The sequence below is a fragment of the Bidens hawaiensis genome, unplaced genomic scaffold (assembly GCF_021521415.1).
Source record: "Bidens hawaiensis isolate Kalapana, Puna unplaced genomic scaffold, B.hawaiensis_p1.1 tig00023652_1, whole genome shotgun sequence".
Lineage (NCBI taxonomy): Eukaryota > Viridiplantae > Streptophyta > Magnoliopsida > Asterales > Asteraceae > Bidens > Bidens hawaiensis.
The window spans coordinates 76,020-99,297 of NW_027505037.1; the positions used below are offsets into that span (position 1 = coordinate 76,020).

The following is a 23,278-nucleotide window of genomic DNA, read 5'->3' on the forward strand; positions in this document are numbered from 1 at the left end:
GGATGACCCTAGCTTGCCGGGGTTCGAGTCCTGATCTCACCCGGTTTTACTGGCTCCTTGCTGCCGTGCCGTTTGACGGGCGTGAGGGTCGGGTTTTATCCGGGGAATCCCTCAATAAGTGAACCGCTAGGGGATCCGTCCGTCCAAACTCATGGCCGGCTCGGGCTATCTTTAGCCAATTGGGATCGCGTACGGAGTACCCGGTGTTACTTAGTTGGTCGTTCCAAAAAAGAATAAAATATACATACTGAAAGCAAAAAATATGGGTTAAATGAAAGATATATACAAATACAAGCTTGAGATCCCTATACCATACGGATAACTAATTTAAATAAAATACATAATCAAAATACATTTTAACAGTATATTTATCATATATTGTTAATAGAAAATCATCCTACAATACAATTTACAACAATTTAAAAATAAAAAAGTAGTTGATTAATTGACATTATTTGTTGTTGTGGTTCTTTGAGACTAAACGAGGTTTTAAATAACATAACATAGAAATAAAAAAGGCTGATATATATTATATAATGTCTATAAAATGAATTTTGCTAACATTTAAAGATAAGAAAAGCCAAATTGATGAATTTTTTTAAATTTTAAATTTTATGATATACATCGACTTTTTGAACTAATTTGAGATTCCTTTTTGAAAAAAATCTTTATTTTTTTGTGTGCTTTTTAACTAAAATTTAAAATAAGAATTCTTAAAATTAGGTATGGAGTTAAAATTATGAAGAAAAATATTAATTAATCTATATATATATATCAAACTTCTTATTTGAACATAACCCTTTAAATATATTTAATAAAACAATATAAAATTTTAAAAACTTATGAGGATTAATGTGAGAGTGTAAGTAGCAAAACATATGGGTTTTTATTAGAGAGTAAGAATGGATATAGATTGTGAGGATTAATGTGGGAGTGTAAGTAACAAAACACATGGGTTTTTATTAGAGAGTATGCTGGATATAGATGAGCTTCTTTTTTATAGACATATATTTTTACTATAAATAAAATAATATGCAAAATGTTAGGAACAAGTAGCCATTATACAACCACAATATTGTATACACGATAATCACACAACACTGAAAAATATAAATATGAAACGAGAACTTTAGCATGGTTTGGTTCCAGTGGTGAACGTATAACAATATGTTACAACTAGGTATTTTATTGATAAAGTGTAAAGATTGCAATTCCATAACATATTGATTTATAAAATACTAGCCACTTAAGAGAATAAAAAAAAGATAAACATGGGCCTAAGCCTAAAACCTAAATCCTACACAAAACCAACACAAACAAAATTAATATTGATGTATTCAATGCATATCTGTATTGAAATAAAGGTTATAAAAAATACAACTATTTATACGATGCTCCCTAGTCCCTAGCTTAAGTGGTTGAGGTGAGACATTCAAAGACTTCAATTTAAAAAGGAGAGGTCTTGGGTTAAAGTATCACTATGTGACAAAAAAAAAGGTTTTAGGTTGGGCCATCGAGTACTCTCACCTATGACGGGTTTTCTCCTAAGAGTTGCCTTTGATACTTCGAAAATAGAGATGATTGGATGGACTAATCCAAATTAGCTGTTCAAGAAATAAAATAAAAATGCTTGCATAATATATCCTTTTATACACCACATTTAAAGACAATTTACATGTTTATATGATTTTAGCAGTCTAAATATAAACTTATTTTATGTTAAACATACCTCATACTGTCATATATATTACGAGCATGAGTGTTAAATATGTTGCGTTCATGTGTTGTAAGGTCAAACTCACAATGAACCAGACACAAACCCCATAATTCAAGTTAGACGAGTGAACCCCAACATGACACGGGTTTTCACAGACATACATATATACCTGTTTTATATTAACTTTTAAATTTACTCAGTTTAAGTTATAATATGATACTATTTCATTAGAAAAATATAACCCAAATCTGTTTGGACTAAACTTAAATCTTGAATATCATGCTTATTCTGGTGATGTAAAAAATTTACACTTGTAAATATAATATATTTAAATACATAAACATCTTAAATAAAAAATTGTCAAAACCCAATGACATAAAAATTACATATATTCTTTTAGTTGTGATCCGAAATACAACGATATAACCATATAACATCTTCATTTTTTCGCTATAGTTGCATCTTGTCAGCATCATATATAAGTGCATATGCGTTTTTCACAAACCTCCATCACCAGCACGCTAATATTAAACACGTCCCACATATTGTAATACATTAGACATATATGATTAAAATTTAAAACAATGTTTTGGTGTCGTAATTAACCTTCTGGTTGGTCCACATCAAATATATATGTAATTTTTTTAAATATGCAAATTCAACGGTTAAGATCTGGTGTCGTGACGAACTCAATTACCGACATTGATCACACGTGCGATTGGACGCTGCCGATTTTTTTTCTTTTATGGGTTAGCTCCGGTGCCACTTATTTGATTTAATTCAAACCAAACCGCTATCGGCTGTTGGCTCGCCGATGCAACACCTAGGTTTTCCAACCATTAATTTTGCTACCATAACGTACGCAACCAATAAAAACTAAAACAAACATAGCCGATACCGACGACATTCGCGCCCCCGCGTTTGTACCTCGTTTTTCTTTAAAATCATTTGTGTTTAAATAATAACTATATTATATAAAAAGCAAGAAAATATATTTTGGTGATTGAGAGTCAAATTCATTACATTATATTATAAATTATATATATAGATAAAGTGTGAAATGTCGGTGCCACAAGTTCTTTTTTGAATATTAATATATTAAATATTTTTTAAAAAAAATTATTAATATTAGTTGATATAGTTGTATTTAAATCCTTATGATATAGTTGGAAACAAATTAAAAAAAATAAAAATAAAAATAAAAAATTAAACAATATATAACAGTGAATTACTGGACAAAAAAAAACACCAAGAGTTGACTATTACTTTTGATGGCTGAGGAAATCTTTCATGTGTCCATAGATCTCGGTTTTCACTACAAGTCGCATCTTTTTTGAGTCTTCCCAAAGCAAACTGCTGAATTCTCTTGCAAAATCGCACGCTGCTTCAAACACATCCTACATTGGGAATTATAAAAATCAAACATTTAGCGGTTTGTGATGTACCCCTTAAAACCAAAGAATTATAATATCAAATACATTCATTTCAAATTTATAACATTTATACCCTCCCGTTAAAACTAGCATTAGGATCGGAGTTTGAAGTGTACAAAGAAAGATAAGGGTATATAGGCTATAAGAAAAATGTATTTAATGAAACCGAGATTTCTTTTAAGTTTTGAAATGAGTACATTTACTCTTAATTTTTTTGGTTAGGTAAATATGATATTATACGAGTTGTTTCTTACCCTTGATGGGAAATCATCAAAGAAGTGAGCAGGTGTCATCTCGACCCTGTTTAGATCCGATTCCCACAGCCTAATCTGTAATAAAAAAAAATAAATAACCAATAATTAGTAAACGTAAATCAATAGCATTTGAAGAAATTGGATTAAGGGCACTTTAATGATATTCCTTTTGTACCAGGGGACTTTTCATATAGGTGTATTGTTTATGTTTCAAGATTTCCTACTTAACCAACCAATGGTCAACATTATAGATTAGAGATGATATGGCTTTGGTTCACTTGACTCTTGTAGTTTTTTCACTGATCAAGGGTATTTTAGACCTTTAGATAATGGTGGTTACTGGTTGAGCACCTTAGTGATTGGATTAAGAGCACTGTAGTACTAAGACCGACAAAACACTGTAAAAGAGAGTTTTTCCGACAAGGAAACACAACAGTTTCCATTATAGAACATCTTATAGTAACTTTCAAAATAGATTAGAAAAGAAAACCTGATCGGTGACATTTTCTGGTACAGATGGCACTTTTTCTGCAACACGAGGATGGGCATTCTGCTGAAGAAATGAAACTATCTGCAATGCATTTCCACAAACAACAAAGATTATTCCTATGTGCGTGTGTGTGTGTGTATTTGTATATGTATTTGAAAAGGAAAGGTTACCTGATCTGCTGTAATGCCATTTTGAAAGGCCTTGTAGAGGTTCTCTTTTGTAATGGATCCAACAATAAGGTTAGGAAGTTGATATTCTACCCTGCAAAACAAACAAACAAACACTCAATGGTGGCTTGAGAATCAATCAAACAAAACATGCCTGAAGAAATCTGTCTAGTACCTACCTTGCAAAGAGTCTTAAGATTTCACAATGCAACTTAGAGGTAGAGTAAGCATATAACCGGAAGTTGGTTTCCACAACAACATATCCCTGCTTCCTTGATGATGCATCTGACAGGCTAATAGAAAGATTGGTAGCCAGTTTAGTAGGAATAAACCAACTATCTTTCCTCCCCTACCAACAGAAACATACGCTAATGAGAAGTAATTATACTATTTCTTCCAACTATAGCATTATTCACCTACCTGCTGGAGTTTGATGAGGCCCAAATCTGCAAGATCTTTAACTGTTGTCCTTTGTATATCATCTAAAGTGTTCACATTATATGCCTATGCAGAAATTATCAGTAAATATGGGACGGAACGGCCATCATATACAACTCATGTTTTATACATAAGATACCTCGCCAGTAACATGAAAGCTAAGTTCCAGCAGAAATGATATAAGATCTGCTGAATCCACGCCCCTGTCCTGTTTTATACAAGTGATCTATTAGGATCTCGGTTATAGCAAAACACACACACAATCAAACTGCAGAAATTAAACGAACATGGGACACAAGGATTTACGTGGTTCGGTCTAAGCTGACCTACGTCCATGGGATACAACCAGGAATTTGCTATTGCTCATGCTCTCTACTCTCGTGTGATTAGAGGTTACAAGTACAAGATGTAAAGATATAGACTAACTAAGGTTACAAAACTTACTCAACAAGAAAACATAATACCCCTTAGGCCTGTAAATGAACCGACGTTCAGTGAACTGTTTGTGAACCACCGTTCGGCGGGAAGTTCGTTTATGTTTGTTCATTTAATAAACGAGCGAACATGAACACATGTTTTGTACGTTCATTTATGTTCGTTCACACATTAATAGAAAATAATAAAATATTATTTGTGTTTTACAAATTATATCACCTTAATATGTTTTCTATCTATTCGTTTGTATTCACTTAAGTGTGTTCATTTATGTTTGTTTGCGTTCGTTTACGAATGTTCATATATGTTCGTCTATCTTTGTTCATTTATGTTTGTGAACTGTTCGATTAGATTTTAAATGAACGAACATAAACAAACACGAGCATGCCCTTGTTCGTGTTCGTTTACAGGCCTATGAGCCCTAACAAGGGAAATATAGGGCCCGTCCAAAACCTCCCATGTCTTAATTCTTTATTACTTAACCCAATAACAACTAACAAGTCGTCAACTACCAAGCCCAAGCCGATTATATGGCAAAATCATTGAAAACACCTAACTTATTTAGAAATTGGATGAATGAATACCTCAGAATTACTGATATACTCCCTGATGATATACCAGAGCTGTGCATTGGTATCCATTAGCTGAAACAGAAACAAACAAATGATAATCAAATTTGATATAAAATAGATCAGAGTACATTATATATAGCATTAAATTAATCGTACCAGAAACTGGAAACCACTTTCAGTAAGCCTAGGACCTTCTTTGTCTCTGTTGATCAACCACGTCAGAAACGATAATATCAATATGATTAAAAAAAGAATACCTTTGACTTAAAAGGCCTCGTTGGAAGACTTTCATCATCGAAGGGCTGATGCTTTTTGTTTTAACATCAGCTTCCGCAGAGTTTATTAGATGCAGCAAGAAACACTAGATATAATACTAATATTAATAGTTAGTTAAGTCAAAAAAAGGTATATATTGAATTAGGTTTTATTATTATTATTATTATTATTATTATTATTTTTATTATACCTCTCATTGTTGAGCTGCATACAAGTCTAGGTCCTCCAAACTTGGGAGTCTTAGTGTAATATTAGAAGCCATGGGTTCTCTTGGCAAGACACCGCTGCTCAAAGATGTTTTATTAACAATCAATTGTTGTAAGTAAAGGGAAAAGAGGTTCATCTGAAACATCCGGTTTAACAGGTAAGTGGTCTCCTTTTTCCTGCAGATGAGTTATTATAATCTAGCAAGAGAATCTATGTAATCCATTAATTAAAAATAATACCTATAGATGAATTGAGTAAAGATTCTCAACTGAATGAGTCTATCAAGAGCAACTGTATGCTTTGAAGACGAGGCGGGAAGAAGCCATTCTTGCAATGAAGTGGCAGTGACGGGAACATCATCATCCAAATACAGCAGCATCTGGAGAACATACTTCTTAGCCAATGGGGGCAGAGATCGTAAGATGGCTTCACAGATGAAGGGATTCTGGTAAAGACTGTCGAGCTTGATGGCGGGTAATGAGGCAACCATGTCCATGAAATTCTTGGCGATGATCCTCACTTGCAGCATCTTTCTTTGATTGCTAGCTAGCTAATGTGAAACAGAACGCACAATCAATAGCAGAGTACAAAAGTGAACCCTAGAAATCAATCAATGAGTAAATTAATTACAATTACAAAAAGAAGAAGAGATTGAAAAAGGATGAATTAATTAAAAACCACCTGATTGGCAGGCAAGCACAGTGTGCGTAGATGGAGGGAGGGAGGGAGGTAACTAACGATGGAATGGATGGGCATCTGAATGACTATTTTATTCCTCTGAACTATTTCGAACTGAATGAAATACCTGCTTAGTCAGAGCTCTTAATAAGTGTACTGAATGACCAAACTTTCATCATAACCAACCAAAATGCATCTTAAAACAAACTTTTATTATAACCAACCAAAATACATCCTAAAATTAGTTCGCCCAGTCACCGGCACAGACAACTTAACAATAGTTCACCAAGTCTTTCGTTACAGTTTTATTTAAAATAATTGTATGAAAGCAAAAAGGTATCTCATCTCATGTATATTTTCGAAGTAAAACTTTCGATGCCAGATGAAGAGTCATTGATATGTCCAAATCTATCTCTACGTTTTTCTTTAAAATGGATGTACGGAAACCAAAAGTTATATCGTCTCTTCATAACGTTGGAATAATTAACCTTTTCTTTGTGATGAAAATAAACGGAACCAATATTTCACCTCTTGGGCTATAACCAATAATCACATCTCTAAAGCAAATATCCTAAATTTCATCCATTATTATGAACTTTTGTTCATAGTAGTTTAATTATCTTAAATTATTAAAAACCATCCATTATTATGAACTTTTGTTCATAGTAGTTTAATTCTCTCTTACCAAAATTAATGAAGAACATGAGTTACAGAAATTCTTAAAACATGAGATAACATGCAGTTGAGGATTCTTTCTCTCGTCTCAAAGTTGCTTTGGGTTTACTACATGAAAATGAAAGCAACAGCCAAAAACTATTCACATAAGCTAATGTTCATAGGTAGAAGATCAATTCACGTAATATGTAACAAATGAAAGAGGAAAAGAGAACAAAACTAATTTGATAGCCTTTCTCTATAGAATTTCCTACAAAAAATAAAGAAAACCCTATGACCTATAAACCTGCAGACCGATACAACTGATTTTGGATCCAAATCCAGACTTTGAACCGAGATTTTTAATGAACCAGAAAAGGAAACGTTTTGGGCTGGATTTTGATATTGAGAAGCATTCTCATGCTGCCATCAAGTGATGAAACAATTTAGGGCATAAACGATTACCTTCAATGTCCTTCAGTTGGGATTAAAATCTAGAAATGCTCATGGATATCTACTACTGAATTAATCAAATCCGCAACAAAAAAACTCTCGAACTCGTCAAATATAAACAAACTAAAATTTGAAGCATCACTATGTAGATAAGAAATATAATTTATCTAATATAGTTAAACTAAAAAAAATATAAACTGTAAAAGAATAAAAAACAAACAAACTTAATGAACGTGAATGAAAGCACCTTAACGAACATAAATGACGGACACGTTATTGGACACTCACGAACATAAATGAACAAACACGACCTTACCGAACTGAACAATGAAGCCTTAATCATGCCCGTTCAGTAAGCTTTAATTGGTCTAACAAACGGTTCACGAACGCCCATGAAGGAAATGAACTTGTTCATGTTCGTGAAACCCTTTTAAGTCCTTATTCAAAGCAAATTACATATTAGAAAAGCCGTGAAACGGAATTTCAACGGTTGGGTTTCGGCCTTTGATAACCAAAAACCATCAAAATCGAACCACAAACACCCCTATCCTCTTGCAATCTGTGTTTTTTGTCAATCCATCTTTATTTCACCATTGAAGCCCTTATCTCTAATATTGAGGCCTAATCTTAACAATACTATCAATCTAGTAACTACCATGTTAATAAAAATATAAACACACAAACACCATAGAAGTTGGCAGAACAAACAAAGGAAAATAAAATTCGCATCAATTGCTATTGGAGAAAAAAATTATCTGGTTGAGGATTGAGAAAGGAACGTCGCATTATTTAGGGGTTCATTCAGACTCCAATTTCAACTGACCGATTCAGATTCAGATTCAGATGCAGAGTTTGAAGAAGCCAAACAGAAGTTAACATCTGAATGATACCAGTAAGCACCTATTTTATTTTTTGTGTATGTTTGCTTATGCAATTTTTTTTATTATCCTATTTGTTAAATATTTTAACTTTTTGAAGAATTTATTATTTGGATTTACTTCTGGAACCATAATAAACAAATACGATATCGACTCACGCTTGGATTTTAACGATCGAGTAAACAACATTTTAAATATATTATTTGTATCGTAAGCTACATCGTAACCAAGTTCGTTTGATTTGATCATAAGTTGTACGTGTGCCGATACAATTTTGAACGTTTTTTTTTCTAATTTACAGCCGATGTTACGAAATTAGCTGATACCGACCGAATTCGAGTTGTTTGTTTACCTAGTTAGTATAATTAACAACTTTGGTGCCACAAAATGTTTTCTTTTTATTTTTGTATATATAATTATGGTTTTGAGTTTTAGCATATATGTTAGGGTTGGTTGGATGGTTGTGTGGGTTGTGCAATGTACATGTACTAGCTTTCCACCAATGATCAAATCTTGATCTTATGCAACTTTGATCATTTTTTCATTAACTTTGGTGTAGGCCGGATGGTTGTGTTGTTAAGTGAAACCGACTGAATTCGCATAGAATTATAGATTTGCGTATGTCATGTCAAATATTATTATATTAGCAATTTTTCATATTCATATTTATATTGGTGGCAACCATCCGGTTTCATGAATTTGTGTTAGAAGCCATTTGCATGCGAATATTATATTACATCAATCCCCAACAAAACCCTACCGTTTTCCTCATCTTCACGAATAGAATAAAAGAATTTACGTACTCCTCCACAATTACAAACACACAGGCAGTTATGCATAATCCATTCGCCTACCTGGCTATTTCATATTTTACGTACGTTTTTTCTTTCTCATTAGCCACATATTTGATTGCTTATTGTCCGCACAGGATTGATTGTTTGATTGATTGTGATTTGTGGAATACATGCTGCAATGTGAGAGGTATTATGAAGATTTATGCATATGATGATGATTAGGTTTAACTTCTTCTCTTCTGCTGTTGACCTAATTGAATCAACAATTATTCATTCATTCATTTACCTCATACTTTTGCATTAGCTTCTAAGGAATTGGGGAAACTGCTTCCTATTTGTGATTCATATGATACAAGATTGAATTAATTAGTCGTTACCTGAAGAATCAGTGATGCCGTAAAAGCATCATATGCTTCTATTCTATCTTAGATAAATGGAAGGAAAGTGAATTTTGATCTGCAATCAGAGTAACTTGTGAAGCGTGAATCTTCAACTGGTTCCAGAATGACATCTCATAGACGATGTAGAAGTGAAATTGTGACGTCGTTAAATACGCAACAAACCAATGGATTTCAAAGATTTAAGACTCATATGCAAAGGGCTTTGAACTGGGGTGGTAGTCAGGATCAAGCCTTTTTTAATCCGGAGATTTTAGCTCATCAGAAACGCCAGTGGTATCAGTGTCACTCCAAGACCTCGGTAAGACCTAACTTGATTAATTTGTTATGTTTCTTAATCTCATGATTTGCTTCAGTGTCTGACTTTATTGTAGTATACTGCAATTAAGGTGCCACCTATGTCTTGTACTACACTTCAATGGACAACTATTATTTTTTTCTTTTCTTTGTTTTCTGATGTGTCACGCATAGCTTATTTGGAGATGGTGGATGTAGGATATTGCAAAATATCAGGACCCAACCGCGCTTTTTGAACATTTTTTTGTTGCGGGTATCCATCCAAATGCAAATTTAGAGCCTGTGGAGGATGCATTTGTTAAAAGAAAGAAATGGGAGGCCAAATCAAACTTATCAGAAACGGATCTTAAAACCATGCATTTGCAATCACCTTCAAGTGTGATGATGGAACCTCAGGTCGCAGTCTATGAATTATAAATTAAAAATAATATATGCAATATGGTTTATTCATCCATTCTAACATTGCTCCATTTTGAGATAGCATCTGTTTATGAGTGTTTTTTAAAAAAGTGTTTGACGTAAAAGTGTGAGGACTTGCATTTTACTCCATTGACTGAAACTGTGTGGTTATGCTGTAGATATACTATTGATATAAAATGCTGATGTTTTTAGTTGTTACTTTTCTTTTTTATTTTTCCTGTTACTTCCAGATACTTTTCAAATATCCTCCAGGGAAGAATTTGTCTATGGGCTTATCAGATTTAGCATCCTTTTGCTTTCCTGAAGGTGTGAAGGTGATGCATTGCTCAACTTCATATCTTTATATGCTAAACTAGAGGGAAGGGAAAATTGTTGGTTTCGGGTCAAAGGATTCTTTCTTTTATTGGTAGAAATGAGTCGGGTTACCAAGATACCTTTTACCCCATCTTTCTTAAAATTGACTCATTTTATTTGTTATGTTTATACACATTTTATTGTTTAAGTTTTTGAACAAAAGTCTGTTTTTGAATGCAGTGTTTAGGAAGTTTTATGCTCTAAGAAATACACCGTGGCGTACTTTCGAAACGTTTTGCCAGTTCAACCATTTGACCTTTTCTCTTTTAGCTTATTTCTCTTATTTTTAATCATTTGGCACGTTAGAGATAAAACATAACCTGTAGTCAAATCTCTATTTATTGAACTTTTTGCTCTGACAAAGTTTAGATATGTGTCATTAGTGGATAAGGTTGTATCTTTAACTTTTGTGCTTCCTTCAGGCATGTATATTGGCGAGGTCTCCATCGCTTAGTGAGCTAAATCAACTCGTTTATGGACAGGTATGAGACTATGATTGCATGAAAACTCATTCTATTTTCTAGTGTAGAAAAATTTTGTTTGGATCATGTTAGCTAAGAAAATAATTGAACTTTATTTTATCGTGTTTCCGTAAGCAGGACCACTTGAGCAGAGATGACTTATCATTTATATTTTCACTCAAGGCAGGTTATATCTAATTTGCTACCCTATCTTCATCTAAATGTCTCTTTTTTCTTTCTCAAATAGCCACATTTTGGCTTATAAAATTTCACGAAATTGAAGATACACCCAAATGTTGTCATATTGATGGCTAAAACAGATAACAATATAAATAAAATCTTGTTCATGTTGTTGGTTTGCATCTCTACCAACGAGCTCCCATACCGAGTCAACTATTTATCTTGTAGGAGTTTACAAATCACATACAGCTCTTCGTTAACATTTGTAGTCTTTCCTTTGTACCAATCCAGGTGGCAGACAATGCAACTCTTTATGGTGTTTGCCTACACACACAAGAATTTGTTCAAAGACCACCAGGGATGCTTGGTGTTGCCTCATCTCTACCAGAACACCTGGCCGAGGCAGTCGTTTTTTAGTTACCGCACCTCGTTGTTACTGTCTATTGACCAGAGTTCCTTTCTTTGAATTACATTATGAAATGTTAAACAGGTTAGTCTTTCACTTCTTTCACTCATTTGAAATACTTAAAGGTGGCAATTTTGACAGTTTACTTGTGAATGGGTCCATTCAAACTGCATTTTATTTCTATTGAGTAAAATCTACAAGTTAACGTAAAAGGAAACAAGTAAGATCGATTGAAAAGGTTGAATGTCACTCGAAGTTTGTTTTAATGCTTAGATTTTAATATATTTGACACCCCAAGTATGTATGAAAATTAGCTTTTGCCAAACTTAATTAGATTATACTGAAACCTTTTTAATGTTATATTTTTCGTAAATAATTAAGCATGTTAAGCATGATTACAAAAGCTGCATTATTTGATTGTATAACTTGTAAAATCAGTTTATATAATTTCAAACTGTTTACTATTCGAAAATGATCTTTATTATTGTTGTAAATATTTAGTGTCAAATATGTTTTAAAAAGTTATTCATTGAGATAAGATGAACTTTAAAACATCGCCACGTTATTTATTTATAAAACACTATTTTTTTTTGGCAAAAAGTGTTTCTGGTTAACCAACTTGACCTATTTCCACCTGTACCAAATAATTACCTGTTTTGAGTCTTTTGACCCATGCCACCTAAAGAAAACACGTTAAGCATTTAAACTACCATTAGTTAATATGCTTGTGCTTTGATGCAGCATTGTTGCACAGAACGTTTAAATCGAATAACACAGTTTGTTAGTGAAGTGAGTCTTGTTCGTGTCCCTTCGTCACCCAAACTAAAAAACCAAGAGGCTGAATGTGCTGGCAGTCCACGTCAGCAGCGGTCATGGATGGATTCTGCAATACCGGTTCATGGCACACTGTCTCTTTCAACTGATGGCGGGCGTTATTCACCTTCAAAACTGGAAAATAGATCTCCTAGTGATTCTAGTTCTGATGCATCAGCAAGAAGATGGGAACATCTAGGAAAAGTGCAGGGCGATCGCGATAGTATACGCAAGGCTAATATTGAGGCCTGTTTTGTCCCGGTTAACAAATCACTAGCACGAATTGGCAATTTTGGACCATTGTTCAGGTGAGTTTATCTTATCAATATGCTTTGTGCTTGTTTCATCTTTAACGGGTCATATGAAATAGCTACGCGTCAATTGGGTTGAACGGGTCGAAAGTTTTTTAAAGAGTATGCTTACTTCATACATCCTTTTCTCATTTAGTTAAACGAACGGACATGCATGAACACATGTCTTGTTCGTTCATTAATGTTCATATAAATTTTTTTATGTCCGTTCATTTATGTTGGTTAGTTTGCATTTATTTAAGTTCGTTTGCTTTCTTTCAGTAATATATTCATTAAATTTTTTAGGTAAATTACAATTTAGTCTAGTTTTAATAATTCTTTAGGCCCAACACAATGTTGTTCACACTTACTTTTTATTGTTTTTAGCTCAGTTTTGTTTTTTCATCTATTTTCAGCTATGTAGTTCGTTTACGTTCATGAACTGTTTGTTTATAGTGCTAATGAACGAATATAAACGAACACTAACACATTAATTTTCTTAATGAATGAACACGGACAAGAAATTCCATTCATTTAATCTTTGTGTTTGAACGTTTGTTCAGTTCATTTACAAGCCTAAAGGTTGCAGTCCAACAGTGTAACTGAAATTTCCATGCGTGTGGAATGTTTTCCACTATATAATTTGGTTAAAGTTCAATATCATATTTATTTTTAGACATTTAACACCACTGGTTATTTATAAATAAAATCCATACATTATGAACATATTAGTGTTTCAGGTCATCCAGTCCCAACAGATTCATTGTGACATTTCTTGTTCTAAACTAACCTTTTTGACCTGAAACATTTTGACCCGTTAACTCACCAGCGAATCTAATTTAAATGCCTGTATACATGTGTGGATTTATGTTGCACTATATAAGTTTATTATGATGTACATATTATTATCATTGTTGTTATAATTATTATTATCGTTATTATTATTTCATGTGTTAAATACCATCATCATCATCATCGTACTCAGTATATCCTACCAATAGCAAAGCTATGGTAGGGTCTGAGGAGGGTAAGATGTAGACAACCTTACCTCTACCCCACAGGGATAGAGAGGCTGCTTCCGGTGAGACCCCGGCTCGATAGTAGTTTTGCATCAAGCCTTGGACATAAGGCACATAACACTCAACCATCCGGACACCGGCTGATTGGTGCATGTACCCTTGTCTTTCGGCTATCGGCGCCACCACATGATGCCTGATTAACCTTCCGTCACTTTTAACGTTATTTTCACGAGATTAGTAAAATAACGTCAAAATTAGTGCAATTTCACTTTTGCCCACCCGAGGGTTCAGTGGTTCACACATATACATTATATGCGCGCACCGCAAGCAGGGCTAATGTGTTAAATACCATATACTTGTTTTTAACCAGTTCAGTGAGAGGTATTGTAATAGAGGATGAAGATGGGGTACTTTCTTGCAGTGATAAACCTAATAAGGCGATTATGGAATGGGCTAAGGTTTGTTGACGTTGTTGCTTACTGTCAATATACATGCTAGTTGATAATTAATTTTGTTAATATTCTGACAGGAAAATAAAGTGATTTGCTGCAAATTGTTTGCGGCTATCACACATTGCCAGTTCCATCATATGGAGGTAAAATACATTTTAAGCCGCTCGAGCATCTACAGCCTATTGAATATTATAGAACTGCTTTTGCTTTTGGAGAAGATCCTAATGTTGACATGTCAGTGATTCCTGATAAGGTATATTTGTTTGTGGACTACTAAAAGATGAAACATAACCTGAATTTACCCCTCTAGGATTTATTCATGCTGACATGTAATGTCTGACTAGGTCAAATTCAAGCTTGCTGCAATTGAGGAAGCTGTCTCACTATCAAATTGGACTACCATAGCAATTTGTAGAGCTCTTTCCATTCAAAATGTAAGTGCTCTATTTGCGGGTTACAATATTATATAATCCTAAGTGCTATAACCACAGTTATATATTAGGGATTTTATTTAGAACTATAGGCATTTTAGAAGTGTTGCTATTAATGAAACTATTTTCAGGTTTTATTGTTGCTCGCGGCGGTGCTTCTGGAGAAACAGGTCATCATCACGTCTCCAAATCTGGTAATCTTTTCTGAATGTTGTTTATAATTAATAAATACTTGTATTGAATTTTATTCCAAAATAAAACTGATTAGTTAACCTTAATAATTGTTAAATCTTAACATATGTAGGGTGTTTTATCTGCCACAGTGTTGGCTCTTATTCCTATGATTCTTCCATTTGAATGGCAAAGTCTGTTCCTTCCAGTGAGTTATGGGCACCTTTGATATTAGTAAACCCCCCCCCCCCCACCCCAACAACACACACAAAGCAGTAACAATAATGATTATATTTCATTTTTACAGGTTCTTCAGGAAAGATGTTTGATTTTCTTGATGCCCCAGTTCCCTTTGTTGTAAGTTTCTGATATGCATGTTTTTAGGAGCATGGAATTGGGTTTTACATTTATTGATTAATATGTTTCATTTCATTTATTTGTTTATATTTTCTGTGCAGGGTGGGATACTGCATAAACCAGTTAACAGGATGAAATCTAATAATCTTGTTCATGTTAATTTGGCAGATAACCAGGTAAGGCATAAAGAACAAAGTATTTTCACTTTAGCTGGAATCTAATATTAGTATTTTCAGATCATATATTAATGCATTTAAAATCAAATTTTTTGTCATCTAATTTATCAAGTTACTTTTTATTGGCAGGTTGAAATGTCCTCCTTGCCTGCACTCCCAAAGCAAAAGGAACTCATGAACAAATTAGGGCCACTTCATGCTAGACTATCAAGTGACAAAATTGCTGCTAAAAAGCACCCGGTGTACAAGTGCAACAAATGGCAGGTGAGTTCTTACCATTTTTCACATCGCTTCATGTTTCTTGTATTGTTGGTCATGTATTAGATTCATATTGCTGGATTTATGTTATTTATGGTTTTATAGCAAACTATAATTGATCTATTCCTATATATTGGTAAAACTTAAGAACATAACACAGTCTTCGTGTGATCATGAAGTGTTGGAAATAACTAGTTTTGGTGACACAGGTTGAAGCTGCAACACAATTTTTAGCTGCCATGAGGCAGCATTTGGAGTCACTTTGCTCAAACTTGTCCAACCATACAATCACTAGTGTGCAATGCGATAATGACAGGGTAAGATAACCTTGTTCTAGATCTTTTTATTATTAATTACTATTCTTATTTTCAAACCAAATCCTTATTTATTTGCAGGTTTCATTACTTCTCAAAGAGAGTTATATTGATTCCTTTCCCTATAGAGATCGACAATTTATCAGGGTACGGTCTTATAACTCACTTCTAGATGATATGTGACTTCTTTTGTTCCGATTAAGTGCCTATGGAGTCATAATAACAACTTGTTAAGAGTCAAACAATCAATTTTAGATGATATTTCCAAAACAACTGCAGCAACAAAACAAACTAATGAAAAGAAAAACTAAAAGTCTAAAACTATATATTTACACATCTTTCTTTGCTCTTAAAAACTCTACTAAGAAAAGTTATTTGAACGGATCACAAATTTTAATCTTGAAAGTGCTTATTAATTATTACAAAAATTGTTAAAAAAAGATATATTATCATAGTTTTGAAATGCCATTTGTTGCTAGAATTTGTGAAATGTGTTTTAAATGCAATGGATTTGGGTTTTGCAGGAATTTGTAGATACACAGATGTTCACAGTTCTATCAGACACTCGACTATCTAGGCACAACGGTTAATCATGCGGGTGGTTCAGTATATTACTTGGATTAAACTTCTGAAGACCTTAAATACCAAATTTGAAGTGTCACAGCATGACATTAATACTGTACTACCATGTTCTAATTCACGGTAGTTTTATGTTAATCTGTAGTGCTAATACCGAAACCATCAGCCCTGTGTTTTAAGTGGGATTGATGTTAAACAGTCAATTTCAAGCTTTTGGTAATCTAATAATGCCAACACTTTTAACAAGAATTTTAGTGATTGATTTTGATAATACATACACTTTTATGTCTGTGAGGGTGTTTGGAATTATATTTAAGTAATTATTAGGATAGTAATATGTAATCCTCTCTACTCTTACATGAAATGTCTAGATGACACTAGAGTACTAGACTGTAGACCCTTTACATTGTGACAATTTTTGTGCTTCTTCACCTAGCAAAACGCGCAAATATAACGATACATTAAGCTCAGAAAACACTAAGAAGACTGAAAAAATTAGTTATTTTAAAAATAAGGATCTTACATCAACTACAACTACCAACAGAGTAATATATTTTTATTTATTTGAAAACTTAATCATAGATTTCATCATCAATCTAATCACTATATGCAACCAAGATTCTATATATATACGATTTTTTCAAGGTGACCCTAAAAAAATATGGTTTGTAAATAATGATATAAATAATAATAACAAAAACAACGCACGACTCCGCTGGGGATCGAACCCAGAATCTCTGGTTTCGTAGACCAGCACCTTATCCATTGGGCCACGGGGTCCTTGTTGTTATGTTTGGTCATTTACTTAATTAATAAGATGGTAAATGCGGCATGACGTTGACTTTGGTAATGTAGAATACGAACGTAATTACTTATTTTTATGTATTTATCTCACTTGTTACCGCTGCAATAACTAAATACTTATTTTGCATGTTATAAAAAAACTCTTTATATAGAAATCTCACTAACATTTTATTTTTTCTTTTTTATTAATACTAACTTTTTTTTTCTTTTGAGCGTCTACTTTTTTCGAGTATACATATTCTGTCTACCCACTTTATTTTACATGTATTCACTTTACCTTCGCATATCTACTTTAGAAGTGTGTCTACATTAGATCAGTGATTATTTGATGATATATGAAATTAAGCGATTATAAATATATTTTCATGTATTCATGACTATAGAGGTAAGAACTATCACATGGACTCTATGGTATTAGTATACCGATATACTGAGAAAATGGTTATACTCATTTACTCTTTTGGAATTGGATTTGTATACGAGGTGAAGAAAAGTTTCTACTCGAAGTTAAAGCGTGATAACTTGAATAGTTTAATTTTTTCGTGTTTTCTTCCTCATTTCTTCTTTACTTAGTTTATCTTTCGTTTGAGCAGAAACGTTGTTTTTCTAACTCAATGCTGAAATTTGATGAGGTGAAAGAAAACAACAAAATATTATATTGCAACTTCAACTTATAAAATCTTTATTTGTAAGACTCTATTTTTGGTACAATAAAGTATTTATTTCAATATTTTGTCACATATATGTTTTGTTTGACCCGGTAAGTCAAACATACACACAGTTTTGATGCAGGTTTCATGCATAAAACTATGAAAATTAAAGTGCAAAAAATTTGAATTATGTGACGGCTGTGGGATTTGAACCCACGCCCTTTCAGACCAGAGCCTAAATCTGGCGCCTTAGACCACTCGGCCAAACGTTTTTATGTCTTATGAAAGCGTTTTTATCATTTTAAGAAAGGAGTGTAATTCTGAACACACTTATTTTTAACCAACCTAAATTATAAACCAACCGATACATTTATTAAAATATGACATGTTTTTCACGCTGAAAGTTTATCATGGTTTTCAGGTATTCATTTAACATGTAAGTTCCTAACTTTTTTTTTTATCAATCAAATTCAGCTGTGTATTTTCTACTTTCATTTGGTAATAAAACTATATAAAAATGTAAATAGAAATAGTGTACTTGAAAAACCTCACAAATAAGTTTCAGTAAACTAGCAGTAGCAGGTATACCCAAGACTCACGGGTATACCCGAAAGCTAACAAGCAATGAATAATCAGGTACCTGATGGATATGTGACAAGACATGGGATGGGTTCTGTATTTTGGTAAACAAATAGAATTACCCACACACCCGCTTGATTGTCACATTAAACGTTATCACTTGTCCTTGTACTCAAAATAAGGCCATCAAACATAATCATTCTCAAGGTACAAGAGTACAAGGTATATAAGTCCAAAAGGATAACGTAGTTGGGCAGGACTAGGGCCCAAAAAGGCTTTTAGGTAGGAACCTTTAACTTTGAACCAATAATAATGACACGAGCATGCAGATTCATAAAAGTTATGTAATTTTCCATACATGTATGATAGATGAATATCACTCCAATTAAGATATATTATAGTCAACTTTGTGAATTTGTTAGCTTACACGGTCTAAAATAATATTTTTTTATTCATTCTTATAATTACTAAAACTACTATTCATATTTCTATTTAATCCCATTTATAAATTATATGAGACGAATATATGGCGCATGCTTAAACGGAATATAATTAGAATAAATTTGCACGAATGATCTCATGGTTTGAACATACTGAAGTTTCGTTCTCAAAATTCAAAAATTCCAAAATTAGCCCAACCATTTGCCAGATGGTTAGTCTCCACGGTTGAAAAAGTGATGTTATGCGTCATTCATATGAGAATAATTGTGTCTTTTCAAAATTGAAACTATAATAAAATATTCTTTCAACTCCAGAACTCCTAGCGTCGACTTCATCACCTTCAATCAATGCAAAATTGAATGTTTGGTGCATAATCAAAGGTGATGAAGTTCACGTAAGAATTATTGATTTTGAAAGAGTTTTAGGGGTAACAAATTTTAGAAAACATAATTATACTCACAAGAATGGCGAATGACGCCACTTTCTGTTAAAAACTAACTGACATTAATGTTTGAGACTAAACGTGCTACTATGTCACAAATGTTTGGACTAAGTTTGCAATTTTCAAAGCCCGAAGACCAAACTTACAGTATGGTCAAACCATAGGGACCATTTGTACAGTTTTCTCTAAAATTTTAATAAATAATAAAAATGAAAATAAAAAGCTCTAGATTTTCAACAATGTTATTTTTAGTAAATGATTAGATTGTCGTTATGTATTAAATAATGCCATAGGATGATTCTAGCAAATCTAATGATATAACGTTCAACCACTTCATTAACTTCTCTAGTTTTATTGGCGTGCCTACTTTGTTATAAATAAATAAATATCAAATTTAATAAAAAATATGTGACATGGCTATCATAAATGAGACATCTACGTGAATCTTTGAATGATATTTAGAAACGTGCGACTATAAAATGATAAGGTGGGACTTCACACCTAATAATTTACACCACTTATAAACATCATGATTGCCAATTACTTTTTTTTTTACTTTGAACAGATGATTGCAAACTTACTGAGGTTGACGTGTGAATTCTTGGATAGTAAACTAAATAATTACAATGAAATAAACATGTATGTACGCTTACTTTAAGGTACCATTTTTAATGACTTGATGGTCACGGGACATCCGCATGCATTTTATAAAGTAAGATGCTCAAATAATCGTTTTAATAAAAAAAAGAAAAAACTAAAATACAAAAGAATAACAAATAATATCTAGCCTTAATCGTCGCCAGGTGTCGAATTACGTAAATATGTTTCACCGACGTAACCGAATATGAACAAATGCAAAAGCCATTACGCATTAGTTTTTGTGCGTTGAAAGAGGAAGCGTGGTGTTCCTGCACGGCGACGAAGTGCCCCCTCACCCCCGCTCCCAGGTGGTTTCGATATATACAATTGACTTCATCACAATCGAAGTTTTATATAATTTACTATAAAACGATTACAATAAAGTGGCAGGCAAACGGGCAACAAGCTGCGCCGCAACCCCCCTTTTGAACAGCAAAGCCAATCCTGCTAAAAACGAAGCTTTGGGACCTAGAAGCTGAAGAGGTTCCGTGTACGACGCGCTGAACCCTACTCAAAAATTTCACAGCCTCTGGAGCCAGAAAACCAAATGTATCGAAGGCAAATGGTAGAAAGACATGTTGATTATCTAAACAAGCTTTCTCGTGTTTAACAATTGACTTATAACTTAAACATTTTAAACATCTGACAAACTAGTACTTTACCCGTCCGGTGGACGGGAATATCAACGCGAAAATGTAACGACCAAATCAATTCAGTAATGTGAATAGGCAAAACGCAAGGTTAGGATGAGATACTAAACTCCAATTTTGGTTATAGCTCATTTTAAACTAAACCAAGTTGAGACTTTTTTAAAATAACCCGTTTAAACCAGAACTAAGTTTACACTTCCTATAAAACGACCCATTTATTTCAACTGAAAACAATCATGACAATGAAAACAAAAAAAATATGCCAAAATCTCAATCATGACACCAATCAAGTCATGTTTGACCAATATCTCTCCAACTTAAAACTATAAACAATCAACAGTGAAAACGAAAAACAAAAATAATATATCCCAAATAAACTACCTTGTGAAGCTTTCACAAGGGCTTCAAGTTTTTATCCATTGGACCGTCGTATTGAATTTTATACGCCTATTTGAGAATACAAGAATCTTGTAAGTGGATATGTGTGTCAAAGGACTGTTGGTCAATTTGCCATTATTCAGTTGAGTTGACGACAACCTGGATGAACCGAACACATTTCCTGTTTACCCGTGGTCCGACCATTTGTATACATGGGTTGACCGAGCCCAGTAAAATCAAGTCCTCTTGCATTGGAACCTACATAAAACATAAAGTTGGAACTCTTTAATAATAATAATAATAATAACAACAATAATTAATAATAATTATCAGCACAAACCTTTTGGGACTAATCTCATGTGTAGAGCCCTTAAACATGAGCCTTTTCATGTTACCCAAACTAAAACTTCAAAACATGAAGAAAAACCTCATAAATCCACTTGAAAAATTGTTGTGGGTATATATGTTGTGGGTATATATACCACATAAATCCACATGAAGAAAAACCTCATAAATCCATTTGAAAAATTGTTGTGGGTATATATGCTGAAATCCATGTAGTCTTTGCACCATTGGTAAAATTCCCAGCCTGTCATTATGTATCTGAAAAGTCCGATCAAGTAGTACAAATTTAGAACAGAGTTTCCAATTTTATCCAATTGTAATAAGTCAAGTAGTACAATTTTACGTCTCAACAGGGTCGAATACAGACCCATCGGGACTCGAGAACATGGATTCACATTTTGTGAAAACATGTAATTTGAATTTATTTAATAAAATTTTTCATTTTAAAAAGAAGTGATTCTATCAAACAAAAAATATACAATACCTTTCTAATGAGGTTCATCTTAAAAAGACTTTCAGTGATGGGCCCAATAGAAAAGTAATATCACTATTTTAATGTCATAATGAGATAAGTAATTTTCTTTGCATTCTAAACAAAACAATATTTGTTTAAGAAAAGCAAAAAACAATATTTGTTTAAGAAAAGCAAAAATGTGTGGAACGTTTCATGGAAATTGGGCTCAATAGACAAGTAATATCATTATTTTACTAAGCTTAAAAGTACATTTTTCAATATTTAAACATTATTGAAAATCACTTACAACTAAATAAGACCACCAATTTCAGCTTCCTTGTTAGCAAAAGGCTCGGTGAAGGAAAATTTTTAAGTTGGAATTAACGCCGGCCAATGGGTCAAAGTTAAAGTTAGGATTATTAGAATCCAATATTCCTTATATTATTATTATTATTATTATTTAAAGTGTAGACATTTATACCTTTCTCAACCTAATATATATGTTTAAGTCGATGCTCTAAATACTAAAGCTCTTTCACACTCAAGGAATCAAGGTCTTCTTCATAGCCTAAAACCCAAAATAGACATACACAAACATATACACACACTTTACCAAAAATTAAAATAAAAGTAACAAAAATGCAACGAAGTTTTTACTGATAATTTACCTTTGTGCTTTTTGCAAAAGCTTCATACTTGCCTTGAGTTTGTCATGTTGCAACCTGGTGAAATATAATAATTTATTTGATGAGGAACTACTCAAAACACCTCAGTGAGAATCTGATTGATTGCCCTTTACTTCACAATCCAGGTACTATTAACGTCTCTGCCAAAAGTATCACGCCTTGCTTCAAGTATTATTAACCTAACCAAAATACCACAAATTTTGTTACGTAACATGCTTGATATTAACTAAACATTCAGCTAAAGGATAGTTTGGTTAGTCAACCTGGTTGGACATCACAATGTCATTAATTGAATCAATTACCTAATCAATCTAAAGCACAAAGCCATGACAACTCTTTTCTTTTAAGACGAAACGCTCCAAACTCACAACTTTTGACTGATTAAGAC

At 33.1% G+C, this 23,278-nt stretch overlaps 2 non-coding genes and 2 pseudogenes across 4 annotated transcripts; 1 reads left to right on the forward strand and 3 right to left on the reverse strand.

The window, feature by feature from the left end:
- Positions 1 to 2,902: 2,902 nt before the first annotated feature.
- Positions 2,903 to 6,527, reverse strand: LOC143610065 (general transcription and DNA repair factor IIH subunit TFB2-like; annotated as a pseudogene). Its single transcript, XR_013149523.1, has 12 exons — positions 6,229 to 6,527; positions 5,973 to 6,165; positions 5,764 to 5,867; positions 5,663 to 5,708; positions 5,519 to 5,578; positions 4,639 to 4,707; positions 4,482 to 4,565; positions 4,241 to 4,410; positions 4,065 to 4,155; positions 3,895 to 3,975; positions 3,405 to 3,479; positions 2,903 to 3,114 (listed from the first exon to the last, which is right to left on the reverse strand). The product of XR_013149523.1 is annotated as a general transcription and DNA repair factor IIH subunit TFB2-like (transcript).
- Positions 6,528 to 9,950: 3,423 nt separating this feature from the next.
- On the forward strand, positions 9,951 to 16,833 carry LOC143610064 (uncharacterized; annotated as a pseudogene). The gene is made up of 15 exons (XR_013149522.1): positions 9,951 to 10,145; positions 10,340 to 10,537; positions 10,792 to 10,875; positions 11,338 to 11,397; positions 11,515 to 11,559; positions 11,848 to 12,046; positions 14,624 to 14,789; positions 14,881 to 14,970; positions 15,099 to 15,161; positions 15,272 to 15,350; positions 15,446 to 15,495; positions 15,597 to 15,671; positions 15,801 to 15,935; positions 16,139 to 16,246; positions 16,768 to 16,833. The product of XR_013149522.1 is annotated as an uncharacterized LOC143610064 (transcript).
- Positions 16,834 to 17,529: 696 nt separating this feature from the next.
- On the reverse strand, positions 17,530 to 17,602 carry TRNAR-ACG (transfer RNA arginine (anticodon ACG)). Its single transcript has one exon. It is a non-coding gene; the product is annotated as a tRNA-Arg (tRNA).
- Positions 17,603 to 18,468: 866 nt separating this feature from the next.
- TRNAL-UAG (transfer RNA leucine (anticodon UAG)) lies at positions 18,469 to 18,555 on the reverse strand. Its single transcript has one exon. It is a non-coding gene; the product is annotated as a tRNA-Leu (tRNA).
- Between the last annotated feature and the right edge of the window lie 4,723 nt (positions 18,556 to 23,278).